This window comes from Mixophyes fleayi, chromosome 3 (assembly GCF_038048845.1).
Source record: "Mixophyes fleayi isolate aMixFle1 chromosome 3, aMixFle1.hap1, whole genome shotgun sequence".
NCBI classification, from domain to species: domain Eukaryota; kingdom Metazoa; phylum Chordata; class Amphibia; order Anura; family Limnodynastidae; genus Mixophyes; species Mixophyes fleayi.
This window is the reverse complement of record NC_134404.1, coordinates 245,601,437-245,620,424: the sequence shown is the minus strand read 5'-3', so window position 1 is coordinate 245,620,424 and position 18,988 is coordinate 245,601,437.

The window sequence follows — 18,988 nt, the reverse complement described above, 5'->3', positions numbered from 1 at the left end:
TAATTACACAATATAGGGTTTGCAACTGAGTGATATCCTTAATTTTGGTGTGTTGCCAACCTGTAAACCAATGTTATGGTTTGAAAAGTGAAGAGTAGTAGTAGTAGTAGTAGGAGAATGTTGCTATAGTATTTGACGAATATGTCAGTCAAAATGCAGTGGTCAAACTAAATGGCCGTTAAATACACAAACCACAATGTTTATTATAATAAGGGGCATGTGTTTTAGACCTAGTTAGAAGTTTGTGAAATTGTACCTTATGTAGGGGGTGGATGTGCTTAGATTCTGTATCACCACCTGACTGTGTGCATTGCCTATAAAGACACGACTTATCTTTGAAATAGGAATATGTCTGATGCTGGGCCAAGTAATGTGGAGGCACCAGGGCTGCCAACTAGGCGTAAAAACAATTTCATAGAGGAGGAGCTGGAGGTGCTGGTAGAAGAGGTTCTGGCGAGGTTCCACAGTGGGAACCGGCAAATAACCGGACGCGAGCGCCAAACGCATTGGCAGGAAATCACACGGCTCATCAATGAAATATCTCCGTATGACCGTACAAAGGTTGAAGTACAGAAAAGGTACGAATCAAATTTAAAAACAATAGCCCTATTTAACTTTACTGACTGTGTCTATTTGTCAAATAATATATATAGATATCGCTAGAGATAAATATGGATATTGTGACATAGTAGCATTAGTCACCTGTGAGGTGAAACCACCTTGTGACTCCAATGCATTTGTTGATCAGGCCCTTTGTTTTCAGAAACTAACACCATGGCCCTTGGTCACATTGACATAATATGTTTACCACATTATACGCGCTTCAAAAGAGCAAAATCTGTATTACTGTATGTGAAGGTTAAATTGGTGTGATTAGCAAACGTGCAATGTATTTTATTGAAAAATGTGTCATTTTGAGTTGAAGGTACTATGTGAGGCAATAATGTTTGTCTATTCCACAGATGGGCAGACTATAAAGGACGCCTGAAAGCGAAGCTTGTTGAGATTCACAGGCATGCTCAAGGCACTGGTGGGGGGCCTCCACTACGTACTATTTTAACACCCCTCGAGGAGCGGGCGAGGGCTGCAATAGCCCTGGTGGAGATAGTTGGGGTGGGCGACATAGACACTGGTTCTAGCCCATCCCGAACACGAGAGGCCGCTCCACTAGGTACATGATGAGTTTGCTTACTTAATGTCTGTAAAGCTTTGTATCTGTCTGAGTAAAAGTGTCAACTCTCAGGATGTGTGTGAAGGTAAACTTCAATTGCACAATGTGTTTGCCTATCACATAGTAGGAAATTAAATTTACACACTGAAGACAAATGGTCTCAATATGTAGGGCTCATCCTAAAATGTAAGACCATAAGTGGCAATGTATGTATTTGGGGAGCGGAAAGGGCTGCTAGCACATTCAAGGGAAGCTGACACTTTACCAATGCTACATCACACGTTGTAAGATGTTTTTGCCAATATAATATCGCACCTTACTCATTAATTCTAATTACTTTATTTTACTTATTATCTCTCTACAGCATGTGAGCAGCAGGCGCCTGCTTCACCAGTGGATGATGAAGTTGCCCGTGATGTGGAGGAGCCTCAGCTGCCTCCAGCTGAATATATAAGGCAGCGGGCACTCGCACACGCAGCCCAAAATCTTAAAAACACCACTGATGCACAGAATGTTCACCTGTCACAAATATCGAGCACTGTCCAACACACGGATCAGCAAATCACCAGTCTCACTAACACACTCTCCCTTTTCATGAGCACACACACCTCTTTACTGACGACACTCGCCACCAAAATGGATAATTTAAATACTTCAGTGACAAATATTGCAACACTCCTGGGTGATATCTTGCATGCCCACTCCCAACGCACCTCCGGCACAATCCCTTCACCCAGCTCAGATTATTTGTTCGGCAGCCCCCATACCCAGTTGTCTGTCGCCTCCGCCCTCCCTGATGTGTCTGTCGCCTCCGCCCTCCCTGATGTGTCTGTCGCCTCCGCCCTCCCTGACCCCGAACTATGTCGTCTTATGTGTTTAGCCTTTGCCCGTGGCTATGGCCAATCCCCTGTTGTGCCCACTTCCCCCTCGCCTGTCGTGGCCCCATGCCCTGCACCTTCACCTTGTCGGACACAACCCGCTTGCCTTGCCCCATTGCCTGGTTCCTCTGACTCCTCTACATCACGGGTGACAAGAAGTCGGAGTAGGGGAGCCTCCCTTCCAACCCCCTTTAAAAAGGCTCGGAAAAAATAATTTGTATTGCTTTAACCTAAAAATATAGTTTAATATATGACGAAAATATGTATAATTTTTTTTTGTAATAAAAAAAATCCTACTACTAAAATGTGTATTTATTTTGTACGGCATATTCCATAATGTTTTTTTAATAACAATACTTGTTATCAAGTCTAACCAAAGTATAATCTCCAAACAAAAAGGCTGATTCATTAACGTATTCAAACAAATATGTATCTAATATCAGTGTGCTGACCAAAACCATGCCATGGCCCTGATTGAGTAATGAACCTAGATGTCAAGGATACATATTTCTGAATGCTGCTCAAAAGCCTTTTAAAATGCAAGTGGTGCAAATTAGCAATAGGTTTAGAGCACGAAAAAAAATAAATGTCTGTATCCTAATGTACCGCACAAATACTTGATAGCTTATTTGTACACTGAAATGTTCATGTCACCTAGGACCTGTCCTACCCCAAAATTACATCTCCAATGACATTTTGGGTTTACATCCCCCTCCAAACTCACATGCTTTGCCCTTGCTTAGTTACTTTGCCTTACCTTACCAGAATGATTCTGGCCCATGGTTTGCTGAAGAAGACTTAAACAAGAAGTGTATCAAGGTAAGCTTCTTAATGCTTTTTCCACAGTGTTTTTTTATTTGCCTGAGTAAATAATTGCAAACACAATGTGCAACTACAGTGCCCCTTTAGAGGTAGGGCAAATCATCCTGTAAAGAAAGTATTGCATTTGCAAACTGTAACCTGACACAACGGAGCCACAAAAGACAGGTGTTAAGGTAACCAAAATAATATTTATTTATTTTTTTCCCATGATGGCACAGGACAAATATTGTTAACTACTATTTTGTACAGGTAAGATTCTGTGCTAATTCTAAAAATCTAATAAGGGCTTTGTATTGAAGAATAGTGGTAATGCACAGTGTGTGGTACACTGGACGTCATTTAGCATAATAGTTGTTTACATGTAACCTCATGACCTTATTGCACTAAGCACATATAGGTTGGGTCTCACATTTGGATCTTAGGTGCACTTACCCCATCAGCCGCTGTCATATCACGGCTACCTGGGTGCCTTCTGGTCGTCAGCAACATTCCGGTCCTCCACAGCTCCGTTTGTAATCAAACACACACTGTTTGTTCAGCTGCATGTGCACAGGCATCTTGGATGCAGTCAGGTGATCATTCCAGATAAACCAGATTCAGCACCTGTGATCCCATTAAGTGCTCAGCCAATAGTTGCTTGGGACAACCTATTTAAAGCTGCTGCTGTGATCTGTTCATTGCCTGAACACACTTCTCCCCAGCGGATAGTTATTGGCTCCAATGTTTCTGGCTGCATTACAAAATCAGTGTTTGTGTCCACATTCTCAGACTGCTCATTCCCCTGCTAGATTGGACAATCAGCAAGAACATGAGCAGGAAGATCATCCAGGCTGCTCTGTTCAGATTCAGACCTCCTGCAGATAATCCCAAGGGTCCCTGATTCGGATAAAGAAATACAGACTAACGTGACAGTTTGACACACTATAAGGGTGTATGTAGTGCTGTGTGTCTGACTAATTATGTAAGACGCAAATGAAAAACCTTGCAGTATAGATATGGTTTGGTCAGGCAAAGAAGCACACTCTGTAATACAAGTAAGTAGACTCCAAGAGGTAGTTTGTACCCCAAACGCCTCTATCCTGTAAAGACTTTTCCAAACTCTATGATCTGATCCCCCCCAATCCATGATAGTTTAAACCAATCTGGAACCTTTAATACATTAAAACAAACAGACCCTAGAGTTTCTTACGTTATGTACACTGATTCATTCATTGTTAAAGTGGGCACGTCACTTGGATTTAGCTCCCTTCCAGTTTTGGAAAACATTTATGCAAGGCCAAGCTATTTTATATAACGGCCAACATATTATAATTTGAAGCTTGGTATGTTGTGATTTCTTGCCAATACAGACACAGGTACCCATTGCACACGTTCACCATCTATGAGCCAAAAAACTGGATGCCTCACCGAACAATGTAAACATCAACAATATCTACCAGACATTAATCCCTCAATTTACTGTGTGCTCGGCCCAACACTCTTGGATTAGATCAGGGGTGGGCAAACCTGTCCTCAAGGGCCATATCCAGTTCATGTTTTTAGGATTTCTGTCTGTAGAAACAGGTGGGATAATTACTGACCCAGCCAAATAGATTAACTCAGCTGTACATGATTAAAGAAATCCTAAAACCATGAACTGGATATGGCCCTTGAGGACAGGTTTGGCCACCCCTGGATTAGATGGTTGTAAAGGAATTTGAACATGGAGCCATCATCCTAAAGGGAGGATATCTGTACATGAAGGCTTTGTACTTCCCTTGCCCAAGGCATGGACAAATGTTGCAAATTATTGTTAACATTGACTAGCATGTTTAAACAGACATAGGTGGTATTACGACACACACTTTGAAGAGAAACAAAGGTGGAATGTGAATTTGTCACTACTTTCCACTTTCAGAGGGCAATCTACATGAAAATGGTATTGAGAATAAATTTCACATTTCTACACCACAATAACATTGGAGACCTACATTATCATGTTCAGCAAACATGTCAAGTGACTGCTGCCTAACAATGTGTAATCAGACTAATGTAACTAGTTCTCATGTGGAGTATCTATGTTGGCTGTAAGTTTACATATAGCTGCCTTGACCAATTAGCAAACTAGGGGCCTGATTCATTAGGGATCTTATGTCATTTTTTGCTTATCTTAAGCTAAGCCACTCTGTTCATGCTCAGAAAAGGGAGATAAGAAGCAAAATCCACTGCATGAGTGAAGAATTTCTTACGTTAGGATGAAAATCCATCTTTGCTTCACTCTTATCTCCCTGTTTCTTCGTAACAATAAGCATCTTACCTTTTGCACAAGATAAGAAGATCACTAATGAATCAGGCCCTAGGTGATGGTATTATGGCCTTGTAGCAAGACTCCACTAGCTTAGTGCCCTAATGCATTCCCCATAATTGTTAGTGTGAGGTTTGTGTCTGGCATGTGGGTGTTGGACCACTTTGAAACAAAGTGCCACTAGCACAAGAGAAAAATATTGTTATCCCATTTGGCCAAGGGCCAAAAGTTGGTAGTGTGTGACCTGACACTGCTAACATTTTTGCTTTCTTTATATACATTTACCTGTAATGTGATGCCTATATTCCTACGCACAGCACATGTTTGCTCTAAAAGCTGAAAGTGTCCAAACAATTTACTACTAAGCACCAAACACACATACAAACCTCCACACTATAGACATTTTCTAAAACTATACATTTACCCCATTGAGCGTGTTTGTAGGCTATGGTGTATCTGTGGCAAAGGAGAAAATAACTACACCTAGATTTCATATATTCATTTAAAATAAAACCTGTTCCACAATAGTTTTGAAAGCACTACACATGGATTTATGGGTATTAAAATATTAATCAGTGCACTGTAGTAATGGTACAAAATGGCATGACAACTGATTGCTGACACATTTGCAGCATAGGCTAGATTTATTACATATATGAATTCAAACGTGCTGACAAAAACAAAGCAAACAAGGTAATAGTCTGTGTGTGTAAAAGTTCCTTGGATTAAGAGATGACAATCTTGCCAGACTGAAGAGACATAAGCAGGCTTGGAGCTCTGGAGAAATTAAACATGTAGTGAGACACGAATTGCACAAATCCAAAATCCACGCCAACACACCCTGTTGAACGAAAGGCAACAAATTAATATGGCAATATTAGCGCAGACAACTTGCATTTTGATATCAAGAGATTGAGCAATGTATTGGCATGTGTAAAAAAAGCCGGTATTATAGTGTATAATAATGGCTTGTGTGTTTGGACTATACCTAGGATTCTGAATGCACTATTTGACTTAATTAGAAACACCAAACCCATATGTTACATAGCTAGCATCTGCCCATATGTTTTGTTTGTGCAACCACACATTGCAGGCTTCGTAACGACGACATTATTGTATGGAGCACACTCACTGGCCAATCACATTTTAGTGCAGATAGCACTATACTACTTACATTTGACAACACCCTTCACCATGGCAACATCCACCAACTCCAAAAGGAAGTGCAATGGCAGAAAAGCCAGCACTGCAGGCAAAGTGTAATCTAAAGGCTGTAGATATAAGAAAAACAAATAAAGTGTCAATAATGTGCACTCCTCAACACTATATGTGCTGATCAATAAACTGTAGAAAAACCAAACAATTATGTTGCCACATTAGGCTGTAGATTTAAACATTGTAAAGGTAAAATACAGGTAGCCATGGTTTTTCCACTATTACATATATAAACCATTTCACTAACACACCAGACCATGTCTATTCATATTCCCATACCTTACATAATCAACCCTTGACTAAGCTTGCACATGATTTGACCACTGATCTTTTAAATGTGAAGATATTTATGTTTTGTTCAAAAAAACAAAAAAAAACAAAAACATTGACCCCTTACATTGTAACATGCTTTGTCCACTAGAACATTTACTTATTTTTTATCCTTTGCTCTCCTTAATGACTCAAGCACAGAGTGTTAATGTGTCTTTAAGGTAGGGTCTGAAAAACCACACTTCAAATAAAAGTATTAGAAAAAGGAAAAAAAAAAAAAAACAGCATGGATATTCTTAATGCAAAGTGTTTTAACAAGGGGTATGTAATAAAACAATATCTGGTTTCTACTTACCACACACACAGACAAATGTGGAATGTCAATAAGCAATCACTAGACACCCAAAAAACACAATCCAGGACCAAGATCTGTGAGGGGAGGGTAAACAGGTACAAAATAAATCAATATAGATGGATAATCTTTATGTGTGTCACTACAGTCGAGAGGTATCTATGCAGAGACACATCCCAAGTCTACACAGTTGCCTCAATATTCAAACTCTGCAGCTAATTAAAGACTTTTCCACTAACCTTCAACATAAAATTCTTTACCATTAGGACCTTTCAGCATAATTTTCTATCTGTATCTCACCAATATCTTTTCCTAAAAATAAACATGAGTATTGAGCAAGGTACAGCAATAAACTGCAGAGATTATGAAACATTTCACCATTAAGGGCTACTTACCCAAAACTGTGAATCTCCCAACAACACAGAAAGCCAAGCAAGGTATTTTTAAGTAGCACTGTAATTAGTGAATTAAATGCAGGTGAGTAGGCTGGAGAGTATGCCGGACACGTCATTAGGAGCACGCAGGTGCGTTCTAATTAGCCAAGTGTGGTTTTGTGTAAAAGTGACCTGACATGTGAGCAACGTTTATTTTCTGTAGGGTAAGTAGAGATTATAACGATTATTACAGATGTCATTAATGAGCTAAGCTGTTAGTGTTGTGGCAATAGTATGGGTAAAATAGTTTTAAGTACAATTATATGACATATGATTCATTTGCATGTGCTACATTTAGATGTGCCACGATAGTGTACTGGTTATGTATTCCACCCACCAATACTAAGTGCAGAAGTTCAAGGCCCCAGGTCAACCCTAAGCACCAAGTGAGTTAATAAAATACATTATTAAGCATACTCCTAAAAAAAATAAAAATATATGCAACTGCTTGTATTTAGCGTACGATTCGCAAACACGCTTAATTCGCGTTTGTTTGTGACATTTTTGCAGCTCCTGCTGCTTTAGTAAAACAGTGTTTTTATTCATGTGTGTGTTTATCTAGGGTTTATATTTTAATACCACGTTATCCATCATGCTGTTCATATTAATTGCAACATGGCCAATTTATCAGGTCTAAGACAGTCATTCAGCTGTGCTAACTAGTTAATGTGCAGTTTGGTGTTGGTGTTTCAATGTGAAGTATACCTTAGTGAATAAAGAAATGAGCTTGCAACAACAAGGTAATGAGTTTGAGCCCTGAATGATGCGTGTATGTGGCTAACCTTGGTATATTTACAAGTTTGAGGGTATTTATTCCACTCTGTGACTTAGTATATGTTTTGGTGTGTAAGGTGGCTATATGTAATGTTCAACAGTGTTATCAGCTACAACACAGCAAAGCAGTTGTTGGCAAAGACTTTGGATTTCAAAGACATAGGAATTCTGTACTGGCAACAGTGGAAAAAGCTAAGTGGTCCACCAAATCAAATTGTAGAAATGGGAGCAATAAATGTTCTATTTTTGATTTGTATTTATCAACATGGATATATTTCGATATGCATACATTGTGACTCTGCATGCACCAAATCTTTCTGGGTATAATATTTCCAAGTATTGCCATCTTTCCCCATGTTTTAAGGGAAACAACTTATGCTAGAAATAAATCATGTGTGTAAAACCCTAAAATATAGTTTCGAGTTATTATATGTCTATTAATATTATTGGTTATTGCAAAGGCACCATCACCAACTGTCAAATCAGGCATGTAACATATTGAGACTAATGATATTGGTAATTGTTCAGAATGGTTGGAGATTTATAAAAAATATTTATGACAAAGTCTATTGTTTGGGAGACATTTTACATAAAATGAAATAATTACCCATGCAGTGTGCACAACAATTCCGGCAGCCGGAATGAATGTGGAATGCACTGAGGCAACAATTCCGGCAGCCGGAATGAATGTGGAGTGCACTGAGGCAACCATTCCGGCAGCCGGAATGAATGTGGAGTGCACTGAGGCAACCATTCCGGCAGCCGGAATGAATGTGGAATGCACTGAGGCAACCATTCCGGCAGCCGGAATGAATGTGGAATGCACTGAGGCAACCATTCCGGCAGCCGAAATGAATGTGGAATGCACTGAGGCAACCATTCCGGCAGCCGAAATGAATGTGGAATGCACTGAGGCAACCATTCCGGCAGCCGTAATGAATGTGGAGTGCACTGAGGCAACCATTCCGGCAGCCGAAATGAATGTGGAATGCACTGAGGCAACCATTCCGGCAGTCGGAATGAATGTGGAATGCACTGAGGCAACCATTCCGGCAGTGGAATGAATGTGGAATGCACTGAGGCAACCATTCCGGCAGCCGAAATGAATGTGGAATGCACTGAGGCAACCATTCCGGCAGCCGGAATGCACTGTGACCTGGATTCTCCCCATAATGCTGAGAAGATATGTGGCTAGCAGTGTACAGGCCTATAAAAGCCAGTCCTCTTTACTGAAGAGACAGTAAGCAGCAGAGGGCGCTATTTCCAGCTAACTAATTTCGGCATTCCGGCAGTTCCGGATTGAGGCCAAAGGGCCAAAATAACATCAAACATGTTGCACTTGCGAATTGCATTGATTAGAAAGGGGTATGTAAAGCAAAAAAAGCTTAATTTACACAAACATACTAATGGAACATTTGTAAGATATGTAAAAGCTCAATAAAAAAAAAAATTCAAAAAAAAAAAAAAAAAAAAGGCACAGGCAGTCTGTATTGATATGTATGTATGTTGTGCATATTTCGTTTTGCATTTTAAACGCAAAAGATGCTCCTAAAGGCGTTTAATAGTGGTTTTAGCTAGCTGTATTGGAGTTAAACATGACCCTGGCCTTCCTTAACTTTTGTGAAAGATTTGAGACAGGAGTGACGTCAGTTTCACTCATCTGGGCTGAGGGAACGCCTACTATTCTCAAGTGAAAAAGCATAACGCCTACTTTACTCAAGTACTATCTCATCTCCGCCCAGTCCGCGCCTACTCTCCGCCCATTCCCACCCATATGTTCTCAAGTGGTCAGCAGTCATCTCAAATCTATTTGCGTTGGAGTTTGAGATTGAGTCGCCTTTTGAGAGCTGTATCTGCCGTGCTTGAGTAGCGTATGTAGTGTTTTGCGCTGCTTAAGTGTTGTTTCGCGCATGCGCAGAGCCATTTAGCAGATGCGTATGCGTTTGCGAACTTTGATGAATCGGGCCCCCTGTTATTAAGGCTGCACCAACATGTTTTAGGCCATCCAGTAACACTGATGGTCCCGCATGCTGTCACTGAAATTCTGAACCAAGCACAGATAAAACATTTGTCAGCTGCTCGACTAACCCGATATGAAGTAACTCTTTTGACCCTCAGCAATGTTACTTTAAAAAGATGCACAGTTTTAAATCCTGCTACATTATTTCCGCAAGATTTAAAAGATGGGGAAATGGAACCAGAAATTAAAAATGAGCCTGAAGGGTTAGAAGAAGTCACAGCAGAAACAGAAACTGAAAAATTATGCAAACAAAACTTTTTTTCTGATCATGATTGCATTGAACTCATGCAATTAGAGGCTTTGGGCCTAACAAACATACATGATACACCACTCTCTGATGCTGACATAGATCTATATGTAGATGGCTCACGATACTACATAGACGGCACACCGTATACAGGTTGTGCTGTCACTACACAGACACACATATTGATTCAGCAATCACTCCCAAGCTATATGTCAGCACAGGAAGCTGAGTTAAAAGCATTGACAATGGCCTGTATATACGCTGAAGGGCAAAAAGTCAACATTTACACAGACTCACGCTATGCCTATGGTATAGCTCATGATTATGGTCCAATATGGAAAAGCAGAAACTTTATGGGGTCATCGGGCAGGCCCATAAAACATGCAAACCAAGAGAATTGTTTACTGCCTTTCAGATGCCTGCCAAACTGTCAGTCAGGGCCGGACTGGCCATCTGGCACTTCTGGCAAATGCCAGAAGGGCCGATGGCTGGATGGGCCGGCCCGACTCCTCCCATCTTCTTGGTGGCTGGTTCCTCCCCAGGAACCAGCCACCTCTGCTGCACGCTCCTCAGCTCCCTCCCCTGTTATGCTGTGCACTGTTACACTGGTGAGTTTCCTGTTTTTTTGTTTTTTTTTTAACTGAAAAGGGGGGGTGCCCGCGATTTTCGCGGGAGTGCCGCGATTTTTTTTGGGGGGGGCAGGGGGTGCTGGGAGAGGGGGTGAGAGAGCCAAAGGGGAAGAGGTGCTGTGAGAGGGGTGAGAGAGCCAGGGGGTGCTAGGAGAAGGGGTGAGAGAGCCAGGGGGTGCTGGGAGAGGGGTTGAGAGCCAGGGGGTTCTGGGAGAGGGAGTGAGAGCCAGGGGGTGCTGGGAGAGGGGGTGAGAGCCAGGGGGTGCGAGCCAAAGAGGAAGGGGGTGCTGGGAGAGGGGGTGAGAGAGCCGAAGGGGGTGCTGGGAAATGGGGTGAGAGAGCCAAAGGGGAAGAGGTGCTGTGAGAGGGGTGAGAGAGCCAGGGGGTGCTAGAAGGGGTGAGAGAGCCAGGGGGTGCTGGGAGAGGGGGTGAGAGCCAGGGGGTGCTGGGAGAGGGGGTGAGAGCCAGGGGGTGCTGGGAGAGGGGGTGAGAGCCAGGGGGTGCGAGCCAAAGGGGAAGGGGGTGCTGGGAGAGGGGGTGAGAGAGCCAAAGGGGGTGCTGGGAAAGGGGGTGAGAGCCAAAGGGGAAGGGGGTGCTGGGAGAGGGGGTGAGAGAGCCAGGGGGTGCTGGGAGAGGGGGTGAGAGAGCCAAAGGGGAAGGGGGTTCTGGGAGAGTGGGTGAGAGAGCCGAAGGGGGTGCTGGGAAAGGGGATGAGAGAGCCAAAGGGGAAGGGGGTGCTGGGAGAGGGGGTGAGAGCCAGGGGGTGCTGGGAGAGGGGGTGAGAGAGCCGAAGGGGGTGCTGGGAAAGGGGGTGAGAGAGCCAAAGTGGAAGGGGGTGCTGGGAGAGGGGGTGAGAGAGCCAAAGGGGAAGGGGGCGCTGGGAGAGGGGGTGGGAGAGCCAAAGGGGAAGGGGGCGCTGGGAGAGGGGGTGGGAGAGCCAAAGGGGAAGGGGGCGCTGGGAGAGGGGGTGAGAGAGCCAGGGTGATAGGGGGTGCAGGAAGAGGAGTGAGAGAGCCGGGGGGTAGAGGGTACAGGAAGACGTGTGAGAGAGCCAGGGGAGTAGGTGGTACAGGAAGATGTGTGAGAGCCAGCGGAGAAGGTGGTGCAGGGGGTTAAGTGAGAGGGACAAAGGAGAAGATGGTGCAGGGGCATAGGTAAAAGATAGTGTAAAGGGAGAGACATCTTAAGAATTCGAATGTCAGGGATGCAGCTATCATAAAACACAAGTAGTAATGAAGAATGGAAATGCACAGAGGGGACAAGTGTTAAAAAAAATAAAAAATCAAGCCTTCATACTCCATTCACTTATATTTTCTATACCCCCACTCCTAAATTTCTGCTTCGACCACTGCCCTCTATTCCTGCTCCCGACTGCCTGTGTGAGCTGACAGCTGCTGATCCCTCCTCGACTCAGCGCGCCCAGTAGGAGAACAGAACACAGGATGCCATAATCAGGTAAGTTCATATATTTTCTCGTGTGCAATATGTTTTTAACCATCCTTTCTTGAACTGGGGACACTACAGCGTATCCAATAATGTTTAACACTATGTATTGCTCATTATTGCGCTGTAATGTTTTTTGCATATTTATCTATACAGAGATTTTTAATTAAGAGGAAAAAACATTGCTTGTCATAAATTTTATCTGTAATTGTGTCAATATATCTATTTTTGTTTGCATTGTAAATGATGTATTAAGCTGCTCTTGGGACTCACACTCAGTATGATATGCTGTACCAATTTTTATTTGTGAATGAGTTTTTGTCTGAGCTTTACTAATGATTTGGGGGCACTACTATGACATAATGTTATTTGGGGTCACTATTGTGGCATAATGATTTGTGGGCACTACTGTATGGTATATGTTTTGGGGGCACTACTATGCCATAATATGATTTGTGGGCACTTCTGCATGACCAGATATGAATTGAGGGTAATACTATGTGGTATAATATGACCTTGGGGTACTACGATGTGGCATAATATGAACTGGGCACACTACGGTGTGGCATCATATGAACTTCTGCCAAAGGCAACTCTTTCATTGTTGAATATGATGGGAGCCCAAAGAAGTTGCTGTATCGGGGCCCAAAATTTCTCTTGTCAGCCCTGCCTGTGAGTCAAGGGGGTAGACGTCTCCAGTTAAATAATCTAAATGTTTCCTATCTAATCAAACTGAAGGATCACATCCAATTATTTCTCACCCACCTCCTCTATCCCTCTTAATTTATATACCGTGTTATTTAAAATGAATAGAAAAGACGCATATCCAATTACTGTAGTAAAACAAAAATATTTTTCTCTGACATTTTGCTGTAGATGGAAATACTTTTAATGCGGCCGTGTGGGTTCAACTGATCATTCAATAGTTATTTTTTTTTAGATATATGTTAGTTTAATTTCATGTGGAATGATTCATGAAAATTCTGCCATTACTATTTAATTGAGGGAAAAGGGTACCTGTTACCTATATGTGTGTGTAAGTATTCTGTTCATTGTTGCTATTTTGTGGGAGATTTGAAAAAAGCAAAACATTGTTTCCTACACTGGCATCTGTATAATTGGTGGTATTGCTGTAGTATGGGGTGGCATGCTGGTGGCAATGTTGTTTTGTGTTTGGTGCTTAGTATTGCTAATAAGTAGGAGAGGGTATTGCTATAATGTGGGGGGTGACGCTGGGCGCTGTAATGTGGGGGGTGATGCCGGTTGCTGTAATGTGGTGGGTCATGCTGGACGCTGTAATGTGGTGGGTCATGCTGGACGCTGTAATGTGGGGGGTGATGCTGGACGCTGTAATGTGGGGGGTGATGCCGGTTGCTGTAATGTGGGGGGTGATGCCGGTTGCTGTAATGTGGGGGGGTGATGCTGGTTGCTGTAATGTGGGGGTGACTGATGTAGTATGAGTGTGTGTGGAGGGTTATTTATTGCTGTAATTTGGGTACTAATAATGTATTGTCATGGTATTTATTGATGTAATTGGGGTGCTAATAATGTAATGTTGAGGGTTATTAGGAGAAATAAATACCCCCCCCCCCCACACACACTCATACTACATCATGTTGTACTGCGCCAGCATCAGTGTGCAACAATATAGTGCATGGAGCCCACAACACGTGGGCCTGTGTGCTTTAAATGCAAGGGCTGATTTTTAGTCCCAGTCCGGCCCTGCTGTCAGTTATAAAGGTTAAAGCACACACCAAGGAAACAACGTCCGAAGCAGAGGGAAATAGACTGGTAGACCAAGCCGCTCGAGAAGCTGCTGTAATGCCAATCCCAGAAGGGGAAATTGCCTACGTGGTAATCCCAGATCCCAAATTTGACCGAACCATACTCCAAGCTATGCAAAAGCAAGCAACAGAGAATGAGAAAAGAGCTTGGGCTAGTCTAGGTGCACTAGAAGTGCAAGGAGAATGGTGTATAGGTCAGCAATTATGTCTGCCAAAAGCACTTTACACGATTATGGCCAATATAGTACATGGTAAAGTGCACCTGGGGAAGGATGCTATGGTAGCACTAACAAATAAATACTGGATAGCCCCAGGGTTTGCCCAAGCAGCGCAGGCAATAGTGCCAGGATGCTTAATCTGCGCACAAAACAACCCGGGTAAGTCTGTCCCAACTCCACAGAAATGCACCCCTCAGACACTGTATCCTTTTCAAAGCATTCAGATAGATTTTATTCACCTTCCCAAATGCTCAGGGTATGAAAATGTACTTGTGTGTGTGGACCTTTTCAGTCGGTGGGTGGAGGCGTGGCTATGCAGAAAAGCAAATGCTAAAACAGTCGCAAAGAAAATAACAGAAGAAATAGTGTGCAGATATGGAGTGCCAGAAGTGATAGAAAGTGATAGAGGTACACACTTTACAGGAGAAGAATTTCAACAAAGATTGAGGGACATGGGAATTACCTCTGCTCTCCACACCCCCTATCGCCCCCAGAGTTCAGGATGTGTAGAGAGGTTTAATGGTACTCTGAAACTAAAAATCCAGAAAATAATGGCTGAAACAGGGCTGCCCTGGATATCATGCCTGCCCATAGCTCTACATTCTGTCAGAAACACACCCAGGAAAGGCACAGGGTTAACACCCTATGAGATATTGTTTGGTTGCCCCTATAGAACGGGATGCTATTTTCCACAACAAATGCAACATTCTCATGGGGCTTTATTAAACCATGTAACTCTGCTACAAAAGCAATTAACCAAGATACACGACAGGTATTTTCCTCTATTCCAGATCCCAATCTTGACACTGACACGCATTCTTTGCAGCCTGGAGACTGGGTGGTCATAAGGAAATACGTCAGGAAAAGTCTTGAACCTCGATACGAGGGTCCATACCAGGTTTTGTTGACAACTCCCACGTCTGTGAAACTAGAAGGGAAGGATACCTGGATCCATGCATCGCACTGCAAGATCTTCTGACAAGTAAAAATGTGTAAAGAAAAATGTATTGTAAAACCAAAATGCATAATAATAACTGGACTACTACTGATGTTGATAAGTATCATGGGTATAGTCTATGCTGTTGGTTTGTCCATAAAACATGGAAAAGATTGCAGATATAATGACCTGAAATCAAACTTGACTTTCAGAACAAGGAGAGAATTACATGAGACTCTTAATGAACCATGGGATAATGCTTTTGTTCAAATGCATTATACAGCAGCCAAAACATTAAATCTTACAAATTGTTGGGTTTGTACATATCCCCCACTGTCAGCTAAAACCATGAATTGGGTAGCTGTTCCCCTCACACTTGAGGAAGCGGGAGATTTAAATCTGACTGAGGGAAGCAAGGTGACCCAAAGTAAATATGTCACTCTCCCAGTACCAATACTAATTACCCTGTTTGCCAAGAAAGTTGATTTTTGTATAACTATACACCCTATATCGGAATCCTCCACTATACAAGCTACTCAGAAAGGCAAAAACATCACAATAAAGCATAAGAATTATAACCTAGGGATGGATCCCTGTGAAGCAGCCAGCCTAATATTTATAGATAATACAAACCCTGATAATAGGAGAATACCTCCAGTCTCAGTTCATACCTGTAGGAATAACAGTATACCTTTACTGGGAGTCTGGATACAGAGCTCCTATCCAGACTGGATGAATCAATCAGACTGCAAGGGTAACATGACTGTAATAACTTCCAATATGACTAAAACACATGATATATTGAAGACCATAAGCCAGGATTTAAGAGAACACAGTATAATAAAACTGTCACACTTTTACACAAGGAATATCACTGACTGGTATTAGCGCTACTAACCTGAGAGGCGCGGAGTCTAACACACCACCGGTGTTCACCAGGGACCCCCGCAAGGAGGTTTGGGCTTTGCTGCGTGCGATGTGCAGGTCGCGGTTCTCTCAGGAAGTCACCAGTGCAGTGATTAGAGGGTAGTCAGACAGGCCGAGTCGAAACCAATGAAGCGAGGTACCACAGAGAGTAAGCAAGAGAACGGTCCAAAGGTCAATACCAGTGCAGGCAGCGAAGTACAAGGGATATCCGGAAGAGAGGTCAAACAAGCCAAGGAATCAAATACACAGGCGGTCAGGAACAGGAATATAAACTAAATGCTGGAGCTGGTTAGAACCAATACTCTGGCACTAGACATGTGTCAGAGGCTGCTTTAAGTACTCTAAGGTGCCTCCTGATAGGGTTAGGGAGATTTAGGCGGTTAAGACATGCTGGCTGCAGACAGGTGAGTAGATATAGAGTTCTGCTGCTAGGCAACAGGACGAGGATTGCAGAGAGAAGGTGTCCGTCTGCGGCGCCTGTGGAGAGCGCGGAGACGGCACCTGACAAAAACGTTCCCTGTCTCCATCAAAAAAATCAGACCCTAAACTAATCAACCTCCCCTGGGTAAACAGATGCTGTATAAAGAAAGCTTTTTGATACATAATAGATCTGGCCAGCCTTATTCATAAGGTAACGGATCAATATGATGAGACCTTCAGATTAATGGTAAAAGAAATGAAAATGATCACAAAGGAGGTTCAGGCCCACAGATTAGTATTAGACTACCTCACAGCCAGAGAAGGAGCCTTCGGTGTAACGGCACTTCTCACAATTAAGCCTTTATAGCAGGGGTGTCCAACCTTTTAGCTTCCCTGGGCCACATTGGAAGACGACGAGTTGGTTTGGGCCGCACATAAGATACACTAACAATAACGATAGCTGATCATCTAAAATACCATAGAAAACATAGTTAACATATATATATATGAGAAAAAAAGTGATATATATATATATATATATCACTTTTTTTTCAAATCCCCCTATACTTACCTTTCAATTGCCCTGTTCAAAAAATCCTCTCTAGTTATTATACTATAATCACTTTTTGTATTGTTTCGATGCAATATAAATAAAGTGCATTTAAGCCATGCATTGTATATCAGGGTGCCCTGACCAGGCCTGCAGTACCTGACATATACATCACTGTGACCCCAAATTGTGACCTGTTTTGCTAATTACACCACTATGTTAGTTAAGGGATAACAACTTATAATGGGCCAAAGAGAATAATATATAATGCCCCATTAGTATTACAAGTAAAAGTATGTAGCAGGGAGATAAGCTCCAGGACCAGGTGACTTTTATTCACTGGTCAGCGTCCCTTGAAATAATAAAAAAAATCCCCCCTTAACTTACCTTTTAATCGGCTTGTTCTCCTGTCCTCTTCTCTTCTTTTCTCCAATTCTGTGCTGCTGATTGTTCTTCTCGCGCGGGTGACTCCTCTGTGCTGCGCTCCGCAATGGATGTTGGGCGTGATGACATCACGCCCGACATTCACTGCGAGCACCGAACGGAGGATGAGACAAGGGAGGGAACCGGAGTACCAGCTGACGTGACCGTGTGACCGCAAGGTAAGTATTTTCTTTTCTTTGCTGGATTTATTTTTCCATTAACAGTGCTGCCCCCTTGCCACAACCAAAACTCCTTCTGGGCCACATTCACAGGCGTGCTGGGCCGCATGCGGCTCGCGGGCCGCGGGTTGGACAACCCTGCTTTATAGTTTTCATCCCCAGGCTCCTGTGAAATCTCCTAAAGGTTAGTTAGGATGGCTTAAAAGTGATTGCTGAATTGAACATAAAAGCAAAGTATTGAAAACCAAGGATGTTTTAGTGCAAGCAGGGCCGCCGAGAGGGGGGGCCGGGTACTATTCACTCGGGCCTGGACATGGCAGGGGTGCCCGGCCCGGGCCCTCACTGCTGAATTGTATGAATCCCCAATATTTTTCTTTTATCATTTTTTTTATTTTATTTTTTTTCGCCGGGGGGAGGGATTTCTGGGGGTTGCTCCGACCCGTTTGTTGGTGGGGGGAGCAGGATAGTTAAGAAAAAAAAAAAAAAGAAACATAATCACATGATTGCGGTGCCCCTCATCTCTGCGCTGTTCACACTGAATATCGGGCGTGACGTCATCAAGTCACGCAGCAATATTCAGTGAAGAGCAGCGCAGAAAGGACCCAGCAAGAAGAAAGAAGACAGAATAGAAGAGATGAAAGAAGTTAATAAAAGGTAAGTATAGGAACGGAGAGAAAAGCAGAAAGGGACAGTGTGACAAAGGAGGGAGAGAGAGGCACAGTGTGACAAAGAAGGGGTGAGAGAGAGGCACAGTGTGACAAGGAAGGGGTGGAGAGAGGGAGGCACAGTGTGATAAAGAAGGGGGAAAAGCAGCATAGAAGGCGCAGTGTGATCATAAGGAGGCACAGCGTGGAGATGAAGGGGCACAGTTATGTGTGTGATGGCAGAGGGGGCTTGTGGCAATGTAGTGTGTGAGGTAGGTGGTGGCTAATTAATGGGTGCTATTTTGTTTGTGGGGTGATGGTGAGACAATTTAATAGTGGGGACTATTAATTTAAGAAGGGATGGTTT